The 13071-nt window shown below is 37.3% G+C and overlaps 1 protein-coding gene and 1 long non-coding RNA gene across 3 annotated transcripts in view; one reads left to right on the top strand and one right to left on the bottom strand.

Moving 5' to 3' along the window:
- The window catches only part of LOC110474669 (uncharacterized), a 380689-nt gene that overhangs the window by 264680 nt on the left and 102938 nt on the right, over positions 1 to 13071 (bottom strand). The gene's annotated exons all lie outside the window — the stretch shown is intronic.
- Positions 174 to 6672, top strand: LOC110474672 (uncharacterized). Its single transcript, XR_002466136.2, has 3 exons — positions 174 to 496; positions 5937 to 6013; positions 6604 to 6672. It is a non-coding gene; the product is annotated as an uncharacterized LOC110474672 (long non-coding RNA).

The raw sequence follows: 13071 nt of genomic DNA, 5'->3' as shown, positions 1-13071 counted from the left end.
TCATCAAGAATAAGCTATTTTCTACCTCCTTTCCTGTTCTATCTTCTTTTTGGATTAAATGTTTCTCCTTGTACAGGGAGACCTACACAAAGCTTACTCACTTTGTAAGCCTTACATAAACCTATTTTCAGGCTTAGTAATGAGCAGACTTTTCAGAAGCTTAGTGAAGAGGAGTGAAATTAAGCTTTTCCAAAAGTAAGATACTGCCTGTAAAACAGAAATACTCATTTGCAGAGCAGCCTACAATCTTTCTGGAAATAATATACAGTTACACTCTGCAAATGAGATGTATTATCATTATGTTGATGAGAAGATCAAATATTTCTTTTTCTTCCATAGTCAAAATATTGTTAATGGATGATTTTCTGCCTGGAAGGACATTTTATTGAAATTATGTGCTGGGCCCACCACTCGTTGACTGAATAAGATGAAAACAAATGAAAAAAGCAACCTGTATGAGACAACTTCAACGGGAAAAAACCAGAATCAGAAATTGGTATGTTCATTCTTACTGTGTATTATATCTCTTTTGTCTTTCCTTTTAAATCTTGTCTTGTTGGATTGTGTGCTCTTCAGATCAGTGATTTCTTATAGAGATTTCAGTGAGTGCTGGCAACAATGGTGTAAATTCCTAGCTGTTTCTTAGGCATTGTTACAGTACCAATGCATGAAAACCAGCAAGGATGTCTCCCTGAAATGTTTAACTATACAGTCTGAAATCTTCAGGGCTGCCATCATATTTCAATGAGAGTTTGGCAATTTTAGACTCCTGTTCTTTCAGACTTCAGTTTTGTTTGTTTGTTTACTATGTTGCCGATCTATATTTATTTTTCAGTTTTTCTGTCCAGCTATGCTAGTTATTTTAAATAAAATTATCACTTAAAAGATTATTTTCTATAATTTTAAATGCATGATACATCAATCATTCTGTCAGTTGAAAGACAGTGCAGTGCTATGCTTAGCTGAAGTGGTAGTCTTGATGATGGTAACGAGCTATTAAATTTGCTTATGCAGTTGTGAAAGGAAGAGCCTAAGAATTATAATGGAAGGCAACATCCTCACCATGCTCACTTCTGGGTATTTCTACCAATTAGAAAAGAAATATGTAAAAGATGGCAGAGACACACTAACATTTGCACACCTTTACTTTGAACTACCTTCAGGCTGATGCTACAGTTCCTTCCCACTCCCAAGCATGTCTCCTAATTCCCTCCTAGTTCCACAGTCACGCTATGCCAACCAGACCCACCCAGGTCATTGAGGAAAGCAGTAATGACTCCAGGGCTATTTTTCACTTTCAGTTGCTGTTATGGAGTGTTTGAAAACTTGATGAATATCAGACTGCATTTTAGCATAATACTAAGGAACTGAATAAAACATGGAGATACAGAAGACCAATTGATATGAATGACATATCTCTGCTATCTATTAGAAAGACTGCATACACAATAGATTTTTTGGTTGGAAAAAAGAACAGGAGGACTTTACTAGAGCCATTTGCCAGTTGCTCAGTGAATAGGTCACTGGCATAAGAAAGCCAGCTTCCCTGTTGAAAATGTTAGTTGCATTGCTCATGCATCATGCACACTCACTGTGTTCTGGCTATCAGTAATAGCAGAGGTCGAGGAAACAGCTCAGTTTTGATTTCCACCAGCTTTCTAGTGAAATCATAATACTGCTTTAATGACATCACAGTCTCCTAAAGTTTAATTGTCTGCATTATTACTTCAGTCCAGGATCAAGAAGTACAGGACAACATAATTTCAATAGAAAATACAGATAGGATACGATAGGATGCACACTTGTTAACATCCGTTATATCGTTATATCTCACATATATCTTTTCTTGATTATACATGTCTCTAAAACATATTTTATCAAATGCTATATACAGAATCCTACAGAGCATTCCTATTGAGCATGCAAGTACAGAGAAATAACTGCATAAGCCAACTTTCCTGGTTGCTTGGAGAGATGGAAGGGAACAGCTAAACACCCTGCCTGTTCCCTCACAGGAAGAAGTCAAAACAGCTCCTATCAGAAATGTGCCTTCCAAAAAAAGCCACGTGCAACACAAGTTGCGTATCACTGATTTAGTCAGTTCTTCCATCTGCAAAGAGCCCAAAATGCTTTATAACTTTACAAGAAGAATTTCATCCACCACTGAAGTGCAGCCGCCTATGGAGTAAAACTTGGCAGCTGTTTAACAGAACACATAAATCCTACACAATAGTTTAGGGGAAGAATTTTTAAAGAATAGTGCAGATGGGTATGTAGGGAGGTAGAATTTAGTTACATAAACTGAGTGTATATATAGGCAGGAAATGCAGGTTGGCCAAAAGAAGTAAAATAGAAATTTTCTCATATCACAAAACATCTCAGGCATTTTGATATATGTCTCAGAGGAAATTATTTTGGAAGTGTTTAAATAGTACTATTTTTGTTTGTTCATTTCTCCCCTGCTTTCTCCCTCCCCCACTCCAGGTCTATTTTAAACATTCTATCCATCTGCACATTAATTGAGAATGAAGTCATATCAATGCTCAATGACAGCCACTAACACCACTAGCTATGAGGTAAAATAAATTGTCAGTACATAGAAATATTATCTCATCAAATATAAAATATTTACAGCATTTTCAAAGTTGAAAGCCAGGTCTGTAACGCTTGTTCACATATGCAATTCTTGATTTTCTATAGCATAAAATTCTCATTTTGCCTCTTCAAGACAATATTTTTAATGCTTTTTTCCACTAAGAAAACATTAATATGCCCAAATTTATACTAATAGTTTCAGTAAATTAATTTTGCAGAAATTGTACAGAGAGAGAAAAAGGAAATGCAAACATGACTTTGGAATCTCTTTTTCTGTGTTAGTTGCTTTATGAGCCCCTTTAGGAACTGTGTATGGTAGAAAGCACCAGCAGTGTCTCTGGGCTGCTAAGTGAGACATGGACTCATAGAACAGTCATAGTTGGAAGGGATCTTTAAAAGTCACTTATTTTAAATTCTCCTGCAATAAGAAGGGACATTTTCAACTAGATCAGGTTGCTCAGAGCCCCTTCCAACCTGACTGTGAATGTTTCTGGGGTTTGAGACATCTATCACTGCTCTGTGTGAGCTGTTCCAGTGTTTCATAGCCCTCATTGTAAAATTTTCTTTCTTATATCTAGTTTATCCTCTTTTAGTTTAAAACTGTTACCCCTGTCCTATCACTACAGGTCTGCTGAAAAGTTTGTCCCATCTTTCTTGTAAGCCCTTTTAAGTATTGGAAGGCCACAGTAAGGTCTCCCTGGAGCCTTTTCTTCTCCAGGCTGAGCAACTCCAATGGTCTCAGCCTTTTCCTCACACAAACCCCCATTAGTTTTCCAGAGAATCAAGAAGAGGGAATGCAATGTGTGTGTTTATTTTAAGAATCTTTGCTGACTTAAGTCTGGCTCAATATTATTCAAATAGAGTACTGGGAAGTGGAGGGATTTCATATAACCCATTCACCCTGAAGTCAAAAAGGACAAAGTCATTCATAGTATCAGTTAAAATGCATGGAAATTAGGAAAAACTGTTATCAGTAAAATGTGTTCAGTAGACTAAGTAAAACTAATCAAAATCCGAACAGCTAAGAAGACCTGTACAAGATAAAGATCTAAATAGCAAGAAAAAGAGTTTCCACTTAAATGTTTTGTTTGCAATGTTTTTTAAGATGTCTGAATATACTATTCAATTATTGTCTCTAGTACACTGAAGCAAACTGTCTGTACATAGTGATACTATTAATTACCAAAGTACTTGCAATAAAAGTATTTTGATCTTATGTAGTTTTGAGGATTGCCTTTTGTTTATCTGGGGTTTTATATTAGTTATTTTATTAGTATAATGGATGGTAATGATAAATTCTCCTCAAATTGTTGATAAATACCCAATGTCTAGCTTTTCCTGGCATGCTAACCATGATGTTCTGATAATTCATTTATATCATCAAGGCTAGTGACATACAAATGATACTGAAAATTTTAAGGCAGAAATAGGCAAACTAGCTTTCCTAAAAATGCATCTCTTCAAAAAATCACAGTTTGGTGATTGCCGGCATCTCTTAATAAGCTCTTGAACTGTAATACTAATAAAATACTACTGCATTTGCTTGGTACATCAGCCAAAGCAATCACATACTTTGCCAAAAAGACAGGTGTTAACAAGTGCTTCAGTTTTCTTTATCAAAGTAGTTACTGCTCAGTAAATACCTGACCTTAACTTTAAAGTTTTTATTGACAGTGTAATGATGATACCAGCTAAGGAGATTTGGCTGGGCTGCTGTAAGAAGCAGGGAGACCCCAATTTAAAAACAGTAGTGCAGAGAATACGATTCCCACTCCTTCAACATTTATTGGTGTTAAATACTAAGCTGCTGTGCTTTCTTTGCCCCTGATCAGGTACATATGCTCAGACTCACAGGTAGCCAGGAGTCAGTGCATAGCTCCTTCCAGAAAGGAGGCTTGGGCATGACCTGCATGCAGCTGAGCACCAGGGAAGCTGTGAGCAGCCTGTCATTCTGATTACATGGCCTGTTGAGAACAAGGGATTTAAAACAAATGGAGCCAACATAAGCTGGCAGTTTAAGGAGAAAAGGTTGGTTATTGCCAGAATTTATGGTACAAAAGGACAGTCTTTGCCAGTATTTTAAAAATTATCATTCCTTGCCAAAAAGTACAATTGCCCCACATCAGAGCTTCTCACACTATTTCTAGGAAAAACATTTCTATACAGATAGACTGGACATTCTATATACTGCATAATTACAGTAGATAACAGAACTGCTAAATCCTTATTTTTGTAGAAAATCCACTCTGACAAAGCCGGCTGAATGGCTGCTATCTGCTCTTGTCCCCTTTGACTCACAAAGCCTGAATTCAAACCTGAATGCCACTCACAACGCTCTGTCTTAACACTTGGAAGCTCTTTACTTGACATAGAAAACAGAAAATTCTCAACACTGTCACCCACCTATATACAAATCCATGATAGGACTCCACTCTTATAGTGTCAAATATGCTTCAGGGCATCTTTTAAAATTTCTCCTCTGAATTCCTCTGTCATTTCCACTGGGAATATGCACTCCATCAGAAAAAAACTCAGGGAAGAGACACAGAGTGTTTAATGATGGGGAAGAGTTTGAAGAAAGCTTTGACCAGTCTAACCACTTCTGAATGACTCCTTGAAGATCACATTCAACTAAAGTTAAAATGATAAATTATGGTAAATAAATACTGTCTATTTCAATGTCTTAAACAAGCCTGTTAGTCCCTGACAAATCCAGTTGTAGGAAGTAGAAGGAAATACCTGTCTTGTATATCTGCCCATATGCTTCAGGCCAGGGAAGGGGTATGAGCAAGCAGGCCATGATTTGGGATATTTCAGAGAAAATTTTATTTAGCTGATATGAGCACAGTCACATCCACAAATCAGCCATGACTTTACAAATTAAGGTTGAAGTCTTGTTCACTTAAGCCAAAATTATTGGGAAAGGTTCTGATGTTTTGGCTATGAACTGACACAATGGGCAGGTCACAGCTCCAATCAAGGCTCCTGGTGCTGCCATTTCTGAAGAAACCTGGTAGCAAAGAGCTGAAAGAGGACAAGGACAAGTTCCACCCCCCACCTTGGCCCATGCTGCAGGCAATGTCAGTGCTGCCAGTTGCCCACACCTCCGTACCGACTCGGCTCCACTTCCATTGGACTCCACAGTGGGAGCAGCTGAGGAGACAGATGGAAAATGCCTCCCACATCTCCCCACAGGAATAGGGCTCACCTTGGTGCTACAGTGGTGACAACAATGGCACAGGTCAGCAGCCTTGTTTAGTGGGTTGCCAGCCAGTGTGTAAATAAACCTGAGGCTAAAATCCCTCGCTCGTACAGATAGAACTTTTCTTGTCTTCCAATAGTATTGTTCCACAGCAGAAGAAATCAGCAGCTGGGGATAAAGAAGATAGCTGAGGAGATATGGCCAAGGAGAGTGAAGGTAAGGCTGGAGGGACGATGAGGGGGAAAGACTTGTAGCTGGTCAGAACCCAACACTAAATACCTTCCCAATATTAACCATTGCCCCAATATCCCTCTGCCTTCCCAGCTGGCAAGAGGCACTGCTCAACTAGGCAGCATCTGTTTTTGGTCTGGGGCCAAAATGTATCAGTCAGCCAATAAGTGAATGTTATAAACACAATCTACTGGACTAACTCTAGGATATATATTTTCAAAGTTCATATTTATAGTTTGCAAACTCTGTCTTTCAGATAGCAAGTCCTAGTAGCACCAGAAGCTGTTGAATATTCCAATCAAACACAAAATTAGAACAGAATTCTGTGCCACAAATACAAAGTAAAGCCATCTGCCAAATTTCTAAAATACCTCACCTAGAGATCTGGTAATTTCTCTTTTAACATAAGCATAATATACAGCCTGCCCCTAAAGAAGCAACCTCTGCTATATTTAGCATATTTTATAGTAAATCCTAATCACTGAAAGCCTATATTTATGCTATGTGCAGATTTAAAGATGACAACCATTCCGAAGTTTCAGAAGAAAGGACAACATTTTTCTATTATTTATTAGTTCATTTTAGGTCACTGGAGGACTTCCAAAGACATCTTCCTTTTCTGTATTATAAACCCTAAGAGTTAAGTAAGTATTCTCAAATAAGCACAATTTACAGTATGTCAGCTTAAAATAAAATCATAACACATTTCTAAATTGATAGAAATTGCATAGCACCAAATGAGAAATAGGGATTTTATCCTCTCATTTATACATGCTTGTCTCTCTGTCTATAAACATATGTTTGCACATACTGTGTATTGATAGATTAACATTACTTAACTCTGCATTTGCAACACTGTACTTAAAGTTGTGTCTGCATTTTTACTTCAGAGGTTTATATCTCAGCTATAAAATATTCTCTCTAAGCCGAATCTTGGCAAAGACTGACAAGCTACAAATTATTATTTTCTTTTTAGAAAAATTAAAAGGAAATGTCAAGACAATAATCCCTTCTTCTTCATAGTGCCAATAGGATGCAAAGATTGATCCAGAATGCAAGTTGGTAACTCAACGAGAGCCAAGAGAACAAATTTTCGCTACTATGGACTGGACTTGTTTTGCTGTGGGAGTGAAATTCTGCACCCTTTTAGCCACTAGTGTGTTTTCCATTCTTCCTCTGTTTTCTGCAACTTAAGAGTTTCTCAGTTTTTACCAACTTAAGAGAAAACATAATTTCCTTAAACCATTTACCAGTCATCTGTAAATGTTCATGATTAACGACAGCTCTATTCCAAATTTTAGTGGAAAATGGCAGAACTGATTCAGAAACTGGTAAGAATAACCTGGGATTTCATGTAAGCGCTGGCTGATGACACAGAAGCAGTGAAGACACAATGCTAACAGATCTGATGGGACAACAAGCTCTCCTCAGCCAACAACTGGAGTTGATTTTAGAGGAACTTTATATAAGCTGTGGCAGGAGGAGAGATAGGGGGCAATATACAAAGCAATAGTTCTTCAGCATATCCCACAAGTGGGCCTGTTTCTTCCCTTCTGTCCTGTATATATGTTATTTATAAATCCTGGCACTGTGACAAAGAGACAAGATTTGTCCTTTAATATATCTACCCAAACTGCAACAGTCAATGAACTTTTATATAAGCATTTCTGCCACCAGAGCTTAATTAATTCAAATGAAGCAGTATGGGAGGCTGGATCAAAAGTTGACCATCATAAAGAACAACATTAAAATTTATTCTGAAGAGTGAAAAAAAAAACAAAAAACCATGAAGGATTAAGTAGGAATTTTGTGTCTCACAGGAACACCATATGCCAAAATATGCCACCCTTAGATAGAACTTCTGCAAGCAGTCTGTCTGCAGCAACTGCACTTCAATCCAAGATAGCCAATGAAATTATATGTGCATCCTGTGGGATAAATTGTATCTCCAGGAATGTGTAAGGTGAGGAAGGTTTCTTTTCATAAGAAGCCAGTGAAAATTATTTGATTATGCAAAAGGATTTGAGATAGCTATGTAATAGACCTCATCAGCCTTCACTGGCTGAAAAAGTACTGGGGCATGTTTAGCAGCAGTTGAGGGCCCTCTATGTCACTAACCTAAGGCAAAACTGGTAGAGGCTTGTTTAGGCTTAGAGGATTGATAGCATGAGGATAGACACCTCTAGGCAACAATATCTAAAGCTACCCCACATGAACTGATTGAGCTGGAGACTCAATTTCCACAGGGCAAAGTCCGCTGGCAGTCTGCATTGACTGGGCAAGACCAGAATGCACAGAATTCTTATTAAAAAGTGAAGATCACCGAAGATCACAGGCCTTGCCATCTCCTGGCACCTGTGGCACATCCCAAACTACCCTTTATAAATAATTGCTCTTTTCAGTTTTGCCTGATCCAAGCTAGTGGCAAAATGAATGTTATAGTGGACTGTAGGGAGCCTCAGTAACATACTGCTCATAACTAAGTAAGAATAAGACAGATTCTTCTATGTGAGCCCAAGTATTGGGAGAACAGAATTACTTATTTAAGTAGATAGCATTTCATCGACTTCCATAAAACATTTCATTCATCTTCATTTAACATCAAACCCTCAAATATATCTATTTATCTAATGTATTTTAATTAAGCAGAGGACAGATGAAGAGCTTTTCTTTCAAGATCTCCAGTTGCACTCTGCTGCTCTAGTCAATGAAAGTGAGACTGTAAAAACACGCCCTCATTATTAACACTAATTTTTACTTCATTTTCATTTTTGCTCTTAGAGACTGGATTGTTCTGCTATGCATACAGGAAAGCAGGCACTGGGAAGGAAGTAAACTTATTCATTCCAAGTGGTAGAACAGCTTTGTTTGATGGTATTTTGTGGTTTTTATACCTATCTAAGGATCTTTACTGGTAAAAGGAGTAGGCAACTTCTCAGGATATGAGAAGTTGAAAGACTTCTTTCGTCTCTCCTCACTTCATGGTTACCATTCCAAGTTCTTCTGTGCAAATGGTATCAGTTACTTCCACAGAAGAAAGAATCCAAAAATGCACATTTTCAGATGAGATTGTATCCTCAGGCATTCCTGTGCTGACCATCATTGCTCAGTGACAGTACTGCAGTTTCAGTGGAAGTGTTTTTTACTTCCAAGCTCTTTAAAAGCGAACATTCCCGAACTGAAGTCTGATCTACATGTGTAAAAGATGAGGCTGGTGCAGAGACCTGTTAATTTTAGTGCACTTTTGTATTCTAACCCCAAATGTTTGTTTAATGCCACCAGTTTGTAAGACTAGGGTCTTTGACAAATTGTGTGAATAAAACCAGCACCAATGAAATGTATTTCTGATGTGAAATATAGCCTGCTTTTAAAAGTGGTCATCATGATTACATGACAGTTTTGAAATAAAGAGTGTTTTTCCAGTTGAAACTAAAAGAAAAATTATCAAATTATAATCTTGGAGGTTAAATATCTACACCATCAATATCTATATCTATATCTATATCTATATCTATATCTATATCTATATCTATATCTATATCTATATCTATATCTATATAATCTATATCTATCTCTATCATCTATATCTATATCTATATCTATATCTATATCTATATCTATATCTATATCTATATCTATATCTATATCTATCTATACCTATATCTACCTGACACTTTTTCATAAGTGATCATAAAATCTTTACATGTCGTTGTATAACAGAACCTCTAACAGCACAGTGGCCCCATGACACAAATCTGTCATACTACTTCACTGAAATAATGCCCAATAAAAAGTTAGATAATCAATATTGTTTCCTGTATATAGCATTTGAGTTTCCCCTGGAGCTTTGATCCATGAACTGATCCAGTCTAATCCTACTTAGGTTTGAGTTCAGAACATATGGAATAGGTAGCATGAAATCAGATGCTCAGGAAATAGAAATGTTCTATCTATTATCAGTCCCAGAAAACAGACATGCTTCTTCCAGCCCTGTCAAACAAAACTACATTTTACTCTGAAGGACTACAAAACATTATGTAAAATATTTTGTGTTTTTCGTACCTCATTACTTAGAGTTATTTTATGTCTTATTACGTTAAGGTAGCTGATTATGATACAACTTCAGATAGTAACCCCCAATAAAAAGCAAAAAAGCAGTTCACAAAGAGAATGCAGCAAACCTAAATTTAGTATTCTTTCCTATGAAACTAATTTTTTCCCTTGAAAGGACAAAACAATGGCTTCCTTCATCTCAGTAAGGCAACACATTATTGCTTAAGAGGTACAGTGATTTCCATTGTTTTTAAATTACAAATGAGATATGAAGATGCACCATTTTGATTCTGCTTTTGGTTAGTTTATTTTTCTGTCCAGTTTTGGTGGTTTTCATTTTGGCTTTTTTTTTTTTTTTTTCATTCTGCACTGTAACTCAAAAAATCTAGATAAAACTTTCTAACAAAAATTTACCTCAGATTTGTCACATAGGTATTCTCACTAAACTTTACTTTTGTGTGCAGCCCTATGCTGGAAAGGTATCAGTTGTTCCAGAGTGATGCTGGTTGACTCAATAAATCATTCTCAGAAAATTCTCCATTATATCTTCTCAGCAGAGTAGGCTCATCTGCAAGTGATTGACAACAACTCAGCATTCATTTGGGTTTTTTGATTTATTTAAATACATTCATTATTGCTCCAATACCACAATGATGTGTATTAAAAATAGATGATACATAGCTAATCCTAGCAGTTCCATAAAATTGTAAATTATTTTGTGGTAACTTTGCTGCAATGAATAGTCACATAATACGTTCATTGTACCTTTCAGAGACACTATGCAAAGATAGTTCAATGTCCACCTCATAAAACAGGGTGTGCTTGAGTGTGGTAAAGACAGGGCTAAAGGAGGGTGACAGTGCTCTTTGTAATGGAACAGGGCTATCCAATCATCTCACTGCTACCCTATTAGACCAACCTGTCAATCAATCATTCATTCAATAATCACTCATAGAAATCACCCCTAAATCCAGGTTATTTAGCACTTTATGCCCATTTAAAGCACAGTTATGACCTTGTAGTTAGCTTCAGTTATGCAAAATATGTGTACTGCATTTTGCATACAAATAGCAAAGGCAGGAAGTTAATAATGCTATTTCTAAAACAAAACAGCCCTAATGTTAAGTGAATAGCTTTTCTGCCATGGTTCAGCCAGGTAATGAAACATGTGCCTGAATTTAAGCACATGAATCACTCTATTGATTCAAAAGCACTCTGCAGGTGCCTAGAGTTCAGTGTGAATTTGAGTTGTCTGATGGAGAAAGGCCTCCATCAGTTACAAGAATACACTTGATGTTTGTGTAGGAAGATGTTTGTCAGGTGCTTCTCAGGACTGTATGTATACAAGGACAATAGCAGTGAAAATTACAAAATAAAAAATAAAATAATAATTAACGCAAAAAGGGATAGGTCAAGAAAATAAAGATACCAAGAGAAGCGTGGCATGTTGGTTCTGTCATGCTGTGATGTGGGCTCTTTGGGAAGGTCTACAGTGCTGCCTTGGGACCTGGATATCAGCAACCATTCCTAAACTTGCCTTCTGGCTTTCTCTCAGATGCACTGTGCTGCGTACTGGATCTGCAGTGGTACCTTACTTTTGGTAGCTTCTTTCTACAAGCTTGCTTGATTGTGGCCCCACAAACCCCCATAGCAACACTCCCCAGGGTAGGGGAACAGTGTGAAGAGAATGATTGTGCAACTTGTAAACTCACTGCTGCCTGCTGAGTGGAAAACAGTGCATTAAAATGCACATGCAAAATAATCATTCTTTAATATATGTTTTAGACAAGATGGGAGAATATTGGCAGATGCAATAAAGAACCTTCGCATGCAACCTTGTTTATCAAAAGAATTGTTACTAATTTTTACTGTGACTGAGGGAAGATGAGGAATTTCTTTAAAGTGTATTCAGACAAAACTCTAAATACCAGAACCTTTGGTAAAAAAAAGACAAATCTGAATACTAAAAGCCAAAATATGTTTCTAAAGAAGATGACCCAGTTCCCACAAACTTCTTCAGAGGAGGTAAAAAGGCACTTTTAAGAGCACAGGATTTAACCTGTGCTCTTAGCACGAGCAAACACAAGGTAATGGAGCATGGAGGAGGCATCACTTGTGAGTAGGCAAACAAAATAAGGCCTCCAGAGGAAAACATGTTTTAATTTGCTATTTGTAGGAAAAAGGGGTATAAGGGATTTAACTGGTTTATAAGTGTTAAAGCAGAGGACAAAGGAGAATAGCAGACTAAAATTTGAGAGTTTATTCCAGATGAAGTGGGAGAAAGATTCTGGGGGTGTGAAAGAGAAGGTATTGGTGAAGACATAAACAAACTGGTCCATGTAGTGCATGGGATACAGAACTGAGTAAGTCACTTGTGACACATTGGAAGCCATGAAACCATTTAAAGTCAGAGGAGTACTAAAGTTTATAAATAAGGGACATATCTAACCAATATTTCCATATCTCTGTTAACTGGTCTCACAGTCCTGTATCTCCCAGGCTGCAAGGATACTAAATAGTTAATGCTCTGAATAAAACATCTTTCCAGCCCACTTGTGATCAGTATGCACTGAAATGTTCCTGCTCAGACAATCCCTTTGACCTGAGGAACATAGAGTGCATTTATTAGCTCTCTGTGCTACTGTCCAGGGTAGAAAGGGTTCAGCTCCTTCTAGTTTAGGCAATGTGGTGCTTCCTACTCTCCACTGCCTGACCTCAAACCCTATGCTAACAAGCTTTCCAGTTTCCCACTGTTAGCAGTGATCTTCTTGGAAAAAAAAATTTAAAAACTGTAGAAGTGAAGAAATCCAACAAAAAAATAGGTAGATCATGAAAAGTGCAAGCAACTTTAGTGGCATTTGGGGGTACCAGCAACCTCATTATTTGCTTCAGGGCACCGTAAGGAAATAACACCAGTTTCTTGTGTTAGAGGAAGACAATGCTGTTTTGCTGAACAGCACAAACCAACACAACAATAGTGTTTACAAAGA

This window comes from Lonchura striata, chromosome 2 (genome assembly GCF_046129695.1).
Source record: "Lonchura striata isolate bLonStr1 chromosome 2, bLonStr1.mat, whole genome shotgun sequence".
In the NCBI taxonomy this organism is placed as follows: Eukaryota; Metazoa; Chordata; class Aves; order Passeriformes; family Estrildidae; genus Lonchura; species Lonchura striata.
The sequence above is the reverse complement of the archived record's forward strand: the minus strand, read 5'-3'. Positions and strand labels throughout refer to the sequence as shown.